Source organism: Engraulis encrasicolus, chromosome 2, assembly GCF_034702125.1.
Source record: "Engraulis encrasicolus isolate BLACKSEA-1 chromosome 2, IST_EnEncr_1.0, whole genome shotgun sequence".
Classification (NCBI taxonomy): domain Eukaryota; kingdom Metazoa; phylum Chordata; class Actinopteri; order Clupeiformes; family Engraulidae; genus Engraulis; species Engraulis encrasicolus.
Window position 1 is genome coordinate 8,757,426 of NC_085858.1, and position 15,203 is coordinate 8,772,628.

General features: G+C 45.1%; 1 protein-coding gene across 1 annotated transcript in view; it reads right to left on the minus strand.

Annotated features, from left to right (window-relative positions):
* Positions 1–14,670: 14,670 nt before the first annotated feature.
* LOC134467504 (cytoplasmic phosphatidylinositol transfer protein 1-like) overlaps positions 14,671–15,203 on the minus strand; it is a 41,340-nt gene continuing 40,807 nt past the window's right edge. Inside the window, exon 11 of the mRNA XM_063221374.1 lies at positions 14,671–15,203. This exon is cut by the window's right edge and continues 910 nt beyond it. The gene's annotated coding sequence lies outside the window, so the exon portion shown is untranslated.

Sequence of the window (15,203 nt, forward strand, 5' to 3'; positions counted from 1 at the left end):
TCTGTGTCAGCGTAAGCTATCACAAGTACAGTCTCTGAGGATGTAATTTTTCCAGTTTGGGTAATATAAAATCACAATGGTAATGTGAAAACCCGTTAATTGTGTGGTAGCGTTTTCAGCACGGCGCTTGGTTCAACTTTGGATTTTGACGTGTTCGCAAAACATCAATGCTACCTTTCAATCTATATTTTAAACGATGACATGTCACATATGTCGCATATTTTATAAGATACCGTCCTGTTGTCTTCTGTCAATATCCATACAGTCGTTATGTTTGATTTCAGAGCTATTTGCTTACGGTCATTTATAGCTAATGTTTCTAAGCTAGCTGAAGGCTAATGTCAACAAAGTTATACTAGTTGATGCACGGAGATCTTTTGTGCTAACTAATTACATCCAGTAATGGACTACGAGGCATTCAAATGCTGATGTTCATGGCTTCAGGTATTACTTAAGTAGAATTTGGGATTTTTGTGCCATTGAGTGTCTATTGTGTCGTGTGTCGACACAGGCTATCACAAGTACAGTCTCCGAGGATGTTTGTTGTTTTTTGGGTAGTATACAATGGTGATGTTACCTGCTCATTTGTTATGCTGACATTAAGCTTACATTACTCGTGTATCTTTACGATAGCTAGATTCACAATGAACTGCGAGGCATTGAAATGCTGATGTTCATTTTGTCATTTTTCTGTTCGAATCTAGATTCTATAGCTATTTTAAAGCAGATGGTGTGCTGAAGCTGTGAGCTCGTGATGATCAGGGTAAAGTGCTGTTTATACATACCTGGGTATTTTGATAAACGAACATTTTCTTTCTCTAACGGCTTAGCAAAATATTTTTGTTCACATCACAGGCAAATACGCATAAATATGCAGTTGAGAGCTGTCATAAATACGTTAAGCCTGTGCGCCGTAAGTGGAAGTCTGCGTTTATATACAAACGCTAACCGGAGATTTTAAAGAGTTTTTTTTGGAACTTCATTTATAGAAGGAAAACCTTCGTTTGTGAACGAAAGGCACAACCGAAGGGGAAGGTCTTAATATATTTAAATACCCGGGTATGTATGAACAGCACCTGATTAGAGTGTGGTTCATATTATTTTCGGTCAGATATTAGTGTGTGACATTACCAAAGAACTGCAAGAATTATTTTTTGTGTACTTGTGTATTAACTACAATCAGTAAAATCATAACCTGGTAGCCTATTCGTCAACGTTTCAACATTGCAGTGTTAATATTTCAGTCGTTTGAACAGTTTATGATTAATGCTTGCCTTTCTGTTTTAAAGCTTTCTGTTGGTCTCCCACCCACCAGCAAACTGAAAACCTGCTGGAGCAATCCTGGCGTATTTCCCAATAAGCTGTAGACTTGTGATTCAAGCTGGAAGACACAAACCACTCATATGACCAAAAGGTAAGGTTACTAGGGTTTTTTATCAAAGGGGAAAACGCAGGCACAGTGCCCTCATGCCAGACATAATTTCTCCACAACATTCTAATTATTGCAAAACATCAACTGTAAAGTGTTTTGGAGACAAGAGAATATATGTAGTTAATTGAAATTCACAATCCTGCAATACAATGATAGATTCGACAAAATTGTACTAAACTCAAAATGTAGGGATGTGGTGGGTGCAGTAGTATACTCATTTTTGCACTACCATAATTTCATAATTTCACTGATATTAACAATATTTTTGAATTGTAAGTTCAACTGTCTGTCGAACATTTATTCAAGTTTTACAACTTCATAGAACTTAATAATAATAATAATAATAATAATAATTGTATTTGTATAACACTGTTTCATACAAGGCATGTAACTCAAAGTGCTTAACAAAATGGGAAAAAAACTTCATTGTTAGAGATGGATTTAAAAGGAGAGGTATAGAGGAGAGGCAGAAAGTAATGTCATCGTTAACTTTAGTTAACAATTTTAAGTAATGTCATTGTTAAACTTGGTTAACAATATGATCTACCATAAAAGACACATTTTGATTCAGTTTGGTTATATGTTGGTGGAGACCGCTACAGCAGGCTGGTGCAGGAGGTGGTGTTGGTGGAGACCGCTACAGCAGACTGGTGCAGGAGGTGGTGTTGGTGGAGACCGCTACAGCAGACTGGTGCAGGAGGTGCAGACTGGTGGTATTGGTGGAGACCGCTACAGCAGGCAGGTGCAGGAGGTGCAGGAGGTGGTGTTGGTGGAGACCGCTACAGCAGGCTGGTGCAGAAGGTGCAGGAGGTGGTGTTGGTGGAGACCGCTACAGCAGGCTGGTGCAGGAGGTGCAGACCGGTGGTGTTGGTGGAGACCGCTACAGCTGGCTGGTGCAGGAGGTGAAGGAGGTGGTGTTGGTGGAGAACGCTACAGCTGGCTGGTGCAGCCTGGTGGTGTTGGTGGAGACCGCTACAGCTGGCTGGTGCAGGAGGTGAAGGAGGTGGTGTTGGCCGCTACAGCAGACTGGTGCAGACTGGTGGTGTTGGTGTTGGTGGAGACCACTACAGCAGGCTGGTGCGGGTGATGTTGACGTTTCCCTCCAAAAGAGTAACTGCAATGATATTACAGTATTACGGTATTGACACTTCAATATTTTTACATGACAATGAAGGCCATAAAATGGCCTACAAAAAACAAACCGAACTCGTTTTTTTGGGGGGGTATAATCTGATATAATTACCGTAAAAGGACGCTCTCGCTCAATGAAATGTGCAGACCGGTGGTGTTGGTGGAGACCACTACAGGAGTGGCAGCAAATGTGCTTTTCTGCTGCTGTAACCCATTTGCCTCAAGATTTGATGTGCCGTGTAATCAGGGATTCTCTTATGCATACCTTTGTTGTACAGAGTTGTTATTTGACTTAATGTTGCCTTTGTATCAGCTCCAACCAGTCTGGCTATTCTCCTCTGACCTCTGCCATCAACAAGACATTTTTTGCCCACAGAATCTCTGCTCACCCTTTTTCCCCCCTTACCATTCTTTGTTAACCCCAGAGATGGTTATGTGTGAATATCCCAGCAGATCAGTCTTTTCTGAAATATTCAAATCAATCCCTTTCAGCACCAACACCCATGCCATGTATTTAAATAAATCTCTCTCTTTTTTTTTTTCTCCTGTCTGCACCACTCTGGTCATAGGTTGATGCTTTCAATGCATTGGAAGTTCCAGCATGTTCCAGTTCCAGTGAATTCCAATTCTTCATGCATTATTGATTTCACGAACACACACACACACACACACACACACACACACACACACACACACACACACACACACACACACACACACGTCTTGTCATGTACACAGACATGCCGTTTTATTCATAGTTATTTTGTTTGGGTTGTTTATGTTTCTATACCAATATAACTATTATTATTTGGAAGTAATTTTTCTTTCAAATAAAAGATTGAACCATTCAAGCCACAGGTTGTACAGCTGTGGGTTATTTACTTCATGTTCATTGCATCATGTTTCATGTTCATTTGCATCCTGCATTGAGTGGTTTGGCAGGTCTGATGATGACTAGCATCATAAAGGCCGAAATTAACAGTAATGTTATATTACTGTAGGCCTACAACTGGGACATGCTGTGTTTATATATATATATGCGTGTGTGTGTTTATTTTTTTATGTATTGGAAGTATTTTATCCATTAAAATATCCTACTGTAAATCTGCTGAATCCAAAACAAATAGACATTATCAAGGGCTACGGACAATTAGCATCTCAATGGTAAGTAATGGAGCTTCCTAGCTAAGATGACGTTTCCCTCCAAAAGTGTAACTGCAATGATATTACAGTATTACGGTATTGACACTACAATATTTTTACATGACAATGAAGGCCATAAAATGGCCTACAAAAAACAAACCGAACTCGTTTTTTTGGGGGGGGTATAATCTGATATAATTACCGTAAAAGGACGCTCTCGCTCAATGAAATATATTGACAGCTCCCGGTGTATAGGACCCTTCTGCGGTGGGCGTAGACTACGCAAACCACGTGACCACTCGTCGGCAAAGATCAAAGGATGATCCAACTCTTTCTCTACGGCTCTGGCCCTGCTGTCAGAAGTCGTCTGATATTTGCGAGGTCCTCGCAACTACCTAAGATGGAGTTGTCGTTTCCTAATAATGCCCACGCCATCGGAAAGACCATGCACGAGTTTGACATGGATGACCGAGTAAGTGGGAAAAAAAAAAACGGTAACAAAAAACTAGCGACGCTATGAAAGTAGCAAAGTAAAAGCTGGTGGTCTCCGTGATGTCTACTAGTTTAGACATAGCGTAGCCTAATTATTGTCATTCCAAGCGCATGATATTAGAGTGAAGCAAGTATTAATCCTGCAGGAACCTAAAGGTGTGAAGCAGCAGCAGCAGCATAAAGAAACACACAATGCAGACATCATACACATCGCACTGAGTTGGCTGTGTGTGTGTGTGTGTGTGTGTGTGTGTCTGTGTGTGTGTGTGTGTTTGTCCTCCTCTTCTCCTCTCCACCCCTCTCTTCTGTGCATTGTCCATGGCATTTGGCCTACTGTGTGTGAAGTTTAAGTGATACTGTGTGGGGGATATGAGGTTTTGTAGTGTTCGGTTGTGTGTGTTTGGCTAGTGTATGTTGAAAGTCTGGTATGTGTGCAACATGTGTGTTGAAGGCATGCTGTTTTTGTGTGAGGTGTAGGCCTATACTGCATGTGAGGTTTGGGTGATGGTGTAATAGGTTAGTGTTTGGCTGTCTGTACAGTATATGGTCCAGCGTAGGTCTGGTATGTGAGAGGCATGTGTGATGCAATTCACTGTTTTCAGAGGAAATTGAATAAAAAATAATGAAAATGCAGGTAATAAAAATAATTACAAAATAATTATAGAATAAACTGAATAGTGAAATATGTTGAGTATAATGTTTATATTGTTTATCTGTGTTGAGGATATAGTTTAATGGAATAATTAAAAGCAACATAATTAACGCATGGTTTATTTTGGTGAGATAAAAAAAATGGCTAGTTGACCTTCCATTTGGCTAGTAAGAAAAAATGTCTACTAGCCAAATTGGCTGGTGGTGGAAAAAGTTAATTTAGAGCCCTGTGTGTATATATATATATATATATATATATATATATATATATATATATATGTAACGGGCAACAATCAATGCAACTACACAAGATAAAAAGTCTTGCAATTTTCTATTTACAGCCTTCTCGCCCTCTACGTTTACCAATATGACTGACCCATTTTGACTTCACAGGCACCAGACCGTCTGGATGTTAAAAAAGTCTGGATGTCAGACACACAGGAGGTGTGTGTTTGTTTCTGTGCAAGAGTCAAGAAGAAGCATCATCCGGCTTTCCCCCAACTTAATAATTCGGCAATCCATTTCTCAGCTCTCCACAACCTCCCCCCCCCATCTCTCCCGCTCTCCATCCATGCCATTATAAAGTCTAGTAGTGGGCATATTGAAGCGGCGGGACACAATAATGCAGTGGTAAATTATGCATAGTCTGTTATACGTACGTAGGGTATGATAAACAACCCCTTCATGAAATATTTAGCCAGCCCCAGCCAGCCAGCCATAGCCTCCCATATACACTCCACCCTCAGACTCACACTCAGACTCAGACTCAGGCTACAGCGTGGCCTATTCTTCTCAGCAAATGACTTTACTGCACTTCCCTTCCCTTCCCCTCGTCTCATTTCCCCAGCCACAGCACAGTGAAGGTGAGGTTGGGTGGGGTGGGGTGGTGGGCACTGGTCCTGCTCCACAACATTTGTCACTGGATGAATACATGCATGCCCTGGCTGTGTGTGCTTGTCTGATGAGAGAGAGAGAGAGAGAGAGAGAGAGAGAGAGAGAGAGAGAGAGAGAGAGAGAGAGAGAGAGAGAGAGAGAGAGAGACAGAGAGAGAGAGAGAGAGAGAGAGAAAGAGAGAGAGAGAGAGAGAGACAGAGACAGAGACAGAGAGAGAGACAGACAGACAGACAGACAGACAGACAGACAGACAGACAGACAGACAGACAGACAGACAGAGAGACAGAGAGACAGAGAGACAGAGACTTGAAAAGAGATTCAAAAAGAAAGTGGAAGAGGCGAGGAGTGAGTGTAAGAAAAGCACTGTGCTAAATGTTTGCTTCAAAATTCATAAAGCACATTACTGAATGAGATGGAGCGTGAAAGGATTCCATCCACTGAGCACACACACACACACACACACACACGCTCACTCTCACTCTCACACACGGACATACACACACCGAACACACACACACACTACACTGGCTCAGAGCATGCAGGGGCCTAACTGCTGTTTTGTGCCCTCATTTAATTGCATGTTTCCATGGTTACTGGCACACTGCAAAAAAAAAGACAACAAACAGAAAGACAACAACACTATAAGCAATAAAACTAAATATAAGCTTTGGAATCATACCTCACAGATATCAAAAACAAAATAACACAAAGTAAAGAAAGCGTGGTGCGAAAGAGTTGTCTGCTTTTGAAATAAACTGACAGCAGGATACGTTGACAATTAAGAGTCAAGGGATTTTCTTCTCTTATTCCTCCTCTCTCTTCTTTTTTCTTTATTTCTGTTTTTTTTCTTAAACAGGAAAACTTGGCTTAGTCACCAAGGAGACTAGTTGTATTTTTAGTCACGTCGCCTCTGGTGTTTTACAAACATGTTCCTTTTGAAAGCAATTTTCTCCTTTCTGCAAAACCCTGGCAAGTCGGTGTCATTCAGTCGGCGGTGAATCACAAGCTCCGCTGGGCTAGGCTAGGCTGAGCTAGGCAACCATGCCATGCCGCTTGCCCAACCGCCCGCCCGCCCACCCGCTTGGGCCTCGGCCACTGAGAATTACTTCCCGCGGGTTAAAGTGCTTAACGTAGCTTGGCTCTATAGAGCACACAGACTCTCGGCTCACCGTGCCGTATAAGCAAGAGCAGAGCAGAGCAGAGCAGAATAGAGCTGGCTTTTCATTTTCATATCTGTATGAAATCTTCACATCTTTGCTCTGCTCGTCCCCAGTGAGTGAGTCTGACCTCGCAACAACACACGGCTCCCAACAACACAACCATAGCGGCCACAAACATGGCATCGAGCAGAATAGCGAAAGCACCTAAGCTCCATTGTGTGTGTGTGTGTGTGTGTGTGTGTGTGTGTGTGTGTGTGTGTGTGTGTGTGTGTGTCTCAGATCAGCAAAACGTGTGAGCTTCGTTCCAAGTCACTCTGCTGCACTGCAACCCTGGTGTCACGGCCAAACATGGAATTAATGCCCACAATGCACACACACACACACACACACACACACACACACACACACACACACACACACACACACACACACACACACACACACACACACACACACACACACACACACGCACGCACGCACGCACGCACACAACGGATTATTGCCATGTATTATTATTCGTTCCTTGTTATTTATTTTATTGTTTTTTTTTGGAAAGACATGAAAAAGTGGCCTTTGCCAAATGCATTGTTGCCCAGATGTACTGGCCAAAACCTAGCCTTGGGGCTGGAACCGAAGCGAAAGAAGAAGACACTGACAGAATAGAGAGAGAGAGAGAGAGAGAGAGAGAGAGAGAGAGAGAGAGAGAGAGAGAGAGAGAGAGAGAGAGAGAGAGAGAGAGAGAGAGAGAGAGAGAGAGAGAGAGACGGCCTTGGCTGTGTGTTCATATGACACACCACTCGGTGCCCACTATAGTCATGTGACCCGGCCAGCGCGACTCCATTGGCTGAACAGCAGGAAGTGCTGACTAAAGAATAAGTGATGAGAAGAAGGCCGATACGCCAATGGATCCGATTCACTCAAGTCTGAGAGCAGAGTTCACGCACTGTCTCTCCCTCTCTCTCACACACACACACACACACACACACACACACACACACACACACACACACACACACACACACACACACACACACACACACACACACACACACACACACACACACACACACACGCACCTTTTCCAATACTCACAATCAAACACAATCTTCCTCACTTTTAGTTTTGCAACCACCACCCACCCTCCTAGCTCTAGGGTTTTTATTTTACAGTGCCCTGCTCCAACACACACACACACACACACACACACACACACACACACACACACACACACACACACACACACACACATTCCCAAAAGACTTTGCTCTATGAAGTGCAGCCCGACTAATGTAATGTCAGACACAGTCGCACACACACATACGCACCTACACCCACCCACTCTCACACACACACACACACACACACACACACACAAACACACACACACACACAAACACACACAACAACAACAACAACTCCAGTCACAGGGCCCCACCATCTGCCTGAGATTTACCCACGGCTTGCACCAGGGGACCCGTCGCGAGCACACACCGCCGCTTTTTCATCCACTCATTTAGCTCGTTTTTATATTACACTGAGCATCAATAAACAAAACCTAATCAGTGGCTTTTACAGGCAGAAAGAGGGGCATCACACTCAGAGCAGGTTCATTCCTGTTTATGGATTAAGAGTGCTTTGCTTACTCCCAATTGCAACGAGGGTGAGGATGAGGGTGAGGGTGAGGGCTGGATGAGAGCAGGGCTGGACTGGCCATCTAGACCACCGGGCATTTCCCGGTTGGCCCTACACCCTCGTGGGCCCCTATTTTCAGAAATGTGTAATGGTTTTTTCGTTTGTTTGTTTGTTTTGTTTTTACATTTCTGAAAATAGGGGCCCATGAGGCCCACTGGTGAGTCAGTTCTGCGGCACTAATTATGAAGGGCCCCTTTTAAACCAAAAGTGCCCGGGCCCTATTTCTCCCCCAGTCCAGTCCTGGATGAGAGTGTGCGGGGGGGGGGGGGTTTATCCATTTTAAATGCAAATACGAGGGGGCCATCAGGAGAGTGTAAATTCTTGGCTGGTAATAGCAGTTGTGAGCGAGCGCGTGGCGTGTCTGAAAAAGACGTGTCAGAATGGCTGATTGTGATCTGCATCCTAAATCAACAGAAAAGGTTATGGAAAGATGGAGCAGAATAGAAATGAAGATTAGGTGCTACTGAAGGTACTTCAGTCACATTCCCTCCTCCTCCCCTCTCCTCTCCTCTCCTTCTGTCTGTGTTTCGTTCCTCCACCTCCTTCCCTCTCTGCCACCCCCCACTCTTATTTTCTCTCCATTTCGTTCTCCATCACCTCCCTCCCTGCCCCCACCCCCTCTTCTCTCTCCACAAAACCCTACTCAGAGTTATTGACAGCTAGCATCTTTTCCTCACTTCTTCAAATCATAACAAGGTCTCTCTCTGCTCTCTGGGAGGAGGAAGGAGTGGTAAAAAAAAAAGAAATAAGTACATGTCACAGTCACACGTGGCACACACAGGGAATGTGACAGACAATGTGTGGCTTTGCCCTTAAAAAGATTTCGAATAAAAAGGCCTCAGTGATGGAAAAGAAGACAAGGGTTTAAACTTAACAAAGAAAGGAATTACGAGAGAGAGAGAGAGAGAGAGAGAGAGAGAGAGAGAGAGAGAGAGAGAGAGAGAGAGAGAGAGAGAGAGAGAGAGAGAGAGAGAGAGAGATGGAAAGAGGAAAAAGGAAGGAAGTCAAGGCCAAGGTCAAGCCTGGAGTCCCTAACTCAATTATGTGTTGGTGGAGATACAATCAGGGGCAGACAAGCGGTTATTAGGAGTTTGGGGCCGTACAGGAGAGAATGAGTCCATCCTTCCCGTGACAGTACCAATTCCTGCAGCACCACACAGGGCTGCCGAGAGCTATGGCTGAGCCCGGGACAAAGCCATATGATAGCCCCCGCCAGTGTTGCCAGATAGGGTGGTTTTCCGCCCAATTGGGCCGCTTGGGAAAGCCGTCTACGGGTAAAAACGTCCATTTGGCGAGTTTTTCTGCCGTTGAATGCCCATAGAAATCAATACAATTTGTTAAAATTGGGCAGGATTTAGCACCTCCAGGCGGATTTTGAGCACCGTTTGGGCTGGATTTGATCAGACACATCTGGCAACACTGCCCCCCACCCAATACAGTACATACCGTACATTGTTAGTGCTTCATATTAAAATCCTTGTAATACATGTTAAGAGTCAATTATACAGCATGTAGGTAATAAGATTTTCATAAGTGCACTGTTGATGCTTATTAACATTAGTAGTATAACTCGTTTCCTACATTGTAATGAGGACCTAATTCTGAGCCCCTCTCTCCCTGGGCCCAAGACAAGTGACCCTTTTGTACCCCTTTCCCTGTCTGCTTCCCTGCCCCCACGGATCAGCTTTGGCTCATCACAGTCCCAATGACAGCTTGCCTGTTTGCGGCAAGAGGTTACCGAGTAGTTAAAGCCTGCAATAGGCCACAGAGCAGAGAGCAGAGAGCGAGAGAGAGAGAGAGAGAGAGAGAGAGAGAGAGAGAGAGAGAGAGAGAGAGAGCATTCACACACACACACGCACACGCACACGCGCACACGCACACACACACACACACACACACGCACTCACTCACAAACACGCACACACACACACCCCTGATCTTCTCCTCCTCGAACGCGAACTGTCACAGGTGTGGTTATGGGAATGGTTCTCTGGAGAGCGCGGCACATTTTATGAATTGTGGGAAATGGAAGCACTTGAAAAGCGAGTGGAAAATTGGCTAGATGATACAGGTGGATTATATTTTTGTGTGTGTGTGTTGCTGTGATATTGGGATACAAAAGGTCCTCCTTCTCACCGAGGCAAGCCAAGCCAATGGATTTAGCCCCAGCCTTGTTGATAAAATGCTTAAGGTGCAATTTACTCTCCAAACGGTAATAAGGCTTTACGCCACACAGCCTGATTTGCAGAGCCCCTAGGAGGCAGTAGTTGATGTAGCTGAAAGTAAATTTAATTATATTTGAAGGATGGGAGCGTTGAACCTTGAGTTTCTCAAAACATCATTGTTTCTTTTTGCCTCAAACACAATAACTGACTGAGAGATAGTCAGGAATAAAATGCTCTTTTGATATATTTATAGCAGTCACCGGGAATAGAAACACCATATTAAAGACTTTCAGTGACTGCTGAATTGCCACATCTTTCAGGCATCTCATATTTCAAACATCTGCCTGAAAAAAAAATCAATCCTCCATGACATGCATACGAGATATATTTGGTGCAAGCTCGCTTGTGCATACTTCTCCTCCTCGGGTGAGAAAAAAAAAGAAACTCTTTGTCTGTGTAAGAAAATCAGTGGGTTTTTTTTGGCCAGGCTGATGAATCTGTTTGTGCAGTCATTGCATTTAAACTGGAGAATCCACTGACCTGGAGATGACAAAATTGGGGCTAGGCTCACATAAATTTGCATCTGCAAGCGGGGAAAGCAATCAATCGTGTCAATGGTCCCTTTTGTCAGCGTGCAGGTGGAGGAGAGAGAGCTCAACACAACAACAGAAGCATCAGCATCAGCATCAGCAGCAGTAGCAGCATCAACATCCATCGTGTTCTTCCCCTCATCATCCCCTTTGGTTTCCCTCCACAAGCTTGCTTATGTGTTAAGATCAAGGTCACTCGTTTTCTGCTTATTCTGTATTAGTGGGCCATTGTCACACACTCTCTCCCTCTCCTTCCTTCTCCAACTCCCCAGGAGACACACATTGACCTGACTTGTCTTCTCGGTGTGAGAGAGGGAGAGAAAGCAAGCAAGCAAGCAAGCGGCAGAGCCAGGCCAAATTGCCTTGTTGACACGCCTGCGCAAATACTTAAATTGCAGCGGACAGATAGGACAGCGCTCCTTGCTGGACACAATTAGCTGCGCGGGGGCATCGCTTCCTTCCCCGCTTGCTTGCCTGTGAGCCTGTGAGCAAAGCCGAGCGCTGAGCGAAGCAACAAAAAAAAAAGAATTCCACGGCCGCCAGCCCGCCCGCCCGTCCATCCATGCCGTGCCGTGCCGTCCTCCGTGAGGGATGACTTATCAGCCTCTGGCACCTGTGGACGAGTGATAAGGACAATAAAGCCAGATGTGGCACACAAGAACGCAACGCACTGCATTCATCTTCTGCAAGGCTTTTTAGGCTAGTCTCCCCAATACAAACCCTCCACTCCTACTCCATCACCCAAGCTTTACCAACACTCCTCACCCCCCGACCGCATCTTTTTACCCATCCCAAGGCATCCCCTCTCCTCCCCTCCCCTCATCGCTACTCCGTCATTCTTTTCACCAGCATTACCCCTCCACCACCCTTCCTCCAACAGGCTCCCTCTCACACACCCCCACAATCCCTTCTCTTCTCCCCACATCTTCCTTCCCCTTCATCCCTCCAGCCTTACCCCACACACATCTTCTCAACCACCACATATGCATCTGCTCCCCTCTCCACACCCTTCTCACTCAATCACCAGCTTACACCCCCCCACACACCCCCACCATCCTGCCAGCATCCCCACCAACCCCCTCCCACAAAACTTCATCCTTTCTGGCAACATCAACATTGCTGAAATATGACCAAAGAGGGACATGCCAACTACGAAAATAATCGTCATCAGAATGCAAAGCCATCCGAGAGAGAGAGAGAGAGAGAGAGAGAGAGAGAGAGAGAGAGAGAGAGAGAGAGAGAGAGAGAGAGAGAGAGAGAGAGAGGGAGAAGCCTCGTCGCAGGGATTGGGGCTATGCCATCAGTGCAAGACCGTGCAACGCAGACAGCCATGGATCTGGGAAAAAGCAAGATGTGCAATGTAAATCTGAAGGCATAGAAAATATGCTATAAGCAAGCAAGCAAGGCTGGAAAAAAACAAGAATAAGGGACTGCAAGGAACTTGAGAAATAGGAAGACAACATAAAAGAGATACAAGAAAAGATGGATTGAGCAAGATGGAATGTGGCAGCAAAAAGAGCTCTCTGCATCCTAGATGTTTACAGGGAGATGTATAGAGAGAGAGAGAGAGAGAGAGAGAGAGAGAGAGAGAGAGAGAGAGAGAGAGAGAGAGAGAGAGAGAGAGAGAGAGAGAGAGAGAGAATATACTCATAAATGGGAACAGGCAGAGAGAGAGAGAGCAAGAGAAAGAAAGAGAGAGAGAGAGAGATCTACATCCTATATGGGTAAGCCTCAGCTTTCTCCGCTATGCTTCCTTGGTGGTGGCAGCGGCGGGGACGTGATGTCAGCATCTGAGTGTCTGAGCCCCCTCTCTGGCAGGTGGAGATGACAGCGCCGCTGCTCCGCTCTCAGACATTACGCCTGTTTGCCTGCAGGCAGACGCACCCTTGTAGCTCCCTTCACACACGCTGACAAGACATAAAGAGGCGACGCCAGGGCAATGTCAGCGCCAATCACCTAAACTTCCCCCATATTGCTTTCCAGGGCTGCACTGTGGGAGAAATAGGGACCGGGCACTTTTGGCTCAAAGGGGCCCCTCATAATTAGTGGTGCAGGGCTGACTTCCCGGTGGGGCCTGCATGATTTTACATTTCTGAAAATAGGGGCCCATGAGGGTACAGGGCCCACCGGGAAATGCCCGATATGCCAGATGGCCAGTCCAGCCCTGTTGCTTTCCATCAACGTGATGTCTACACTGCTCTGTGCTGATCAGCTTATATACAAGCATGCATTGCATTCCTTTTTGCTCCAAACAATGTGCTTATGGGTAAGGAGGAAAATAGAGCAGTCATCGCCGCCACCACCACCCCTGTGTAAACTATTGTTTGTTCCTTTCAGTGATTACCATCGAATGTGCCAATCAGACACAGAACAAAGAGACAGCCACAACAGCTAATGAACCAAAAAAAAAAAAAAGCAAAGCGATATCCCTGCAGAATGCAAAACATAGCAGAAAGAAAAACAACAACCCAGAAGAAAATGAGGGGGAGAAAAAAAGAAGAAAAGAACAGGAGTCTTTTCAACAGTGAATACTTCAATCCTCGAAGGCCTCCTGCTGTGGTATTGGAAATGACCTGACATTAAAAAATAAGTCTAGGAACTGATCATGACATTTTAAGCATATTACCGTAAAATGGAAGCCAAGCAAAACATGAATATTCCATTTATTCTTTGTCCACCATAAGGGTGCACCCCCCCTCTGCCCACTCATGCAAGGCATGAAATTAATAACATTCAAATCAGCAGGTGGGGCGGGGGGAGGTATCTCTGTGTGTACACATGTCTGTGTGTTTATGAGAGAGAGAGGGAGAGAGGGAGAGAGAAAGAGAGAGAGAGAGGGGGGGAGGGAGAGGGAGGTAATGGTGGTGTGTATTTTCACAGATCCTCCATTCGGGGTCCCTCGGGGCTATTTATTCTGGAAGTGTATTTCACAGCGAAAAGCCAACAACACAGCAGTCTTAATGACCATGCACGGCCCTCAGAATTTGAACATTCATTTGAAAATGTCTCCAGCAATATGCATGCACCACACAGCTCATGGATATAATAACGCAGGGGGTGGGGGAGTAAGAGGTGAGGAGAGGATGTAGAGTGAGGGAGACAAAATGAATTGGGGGGGAGAGAAAGAGAGAGAGAGAGAGGGAGAGGTGGTGGAGGGAGGGAGGGAGGGGGTGATGCAGAGGGAGGAGACAGAGGAAGAGGTGATAAAGGCAGAAAAGAAAGATGGGCGAAGCACACACGCACGCACACAGACGCACACGCACACACAACACACGGGACATCCAGTCTGTTGGCCCAAACAAAACACACACTACACATAATTCAATTATTTTTGTTTGTTTATTTATTTACAGAGTCCAACAGGCAGAACACAGTATAAAGGCTGGTTCTGAGCTTCTCTTTGGTCTGAAGGAATGTACTATAAGGCAGCAGCAGCAGCAGCAGCATTGGGATTATTGGAGGAGGGTGGATGGGGAACAGTCCAGCGAAGTCCTGCCGAGTATACAATAGTCCTGTCTAGTGTGTAATTAAGTCCAGTCCAGTGAATTAGTGCACACAGTGAATGATGCAGTGTTAATCGGACACTATTCTGAGAAAATTTGGCCCCACTTGATTTTAGTGCTGAATTTCAACCCTTTGAGTGTCGAATCAACCCTAAGAAAATGAAAGCCAAATAGCGTTGAAAGGGTGTTAGTAACACTTAAAGAGTTGCATTTCACTCTAAGTCAAGTGGGAACAGGCTCAGAATAGTGTTGAATAAACACTGAAAATTTTACTGTGTAGTTGAGTCCAGTCCAGTATGTTGAAGAACAAGTCTGGTCCAGGAGTGAACTTCCCAAGTGCAGTCCTGTGT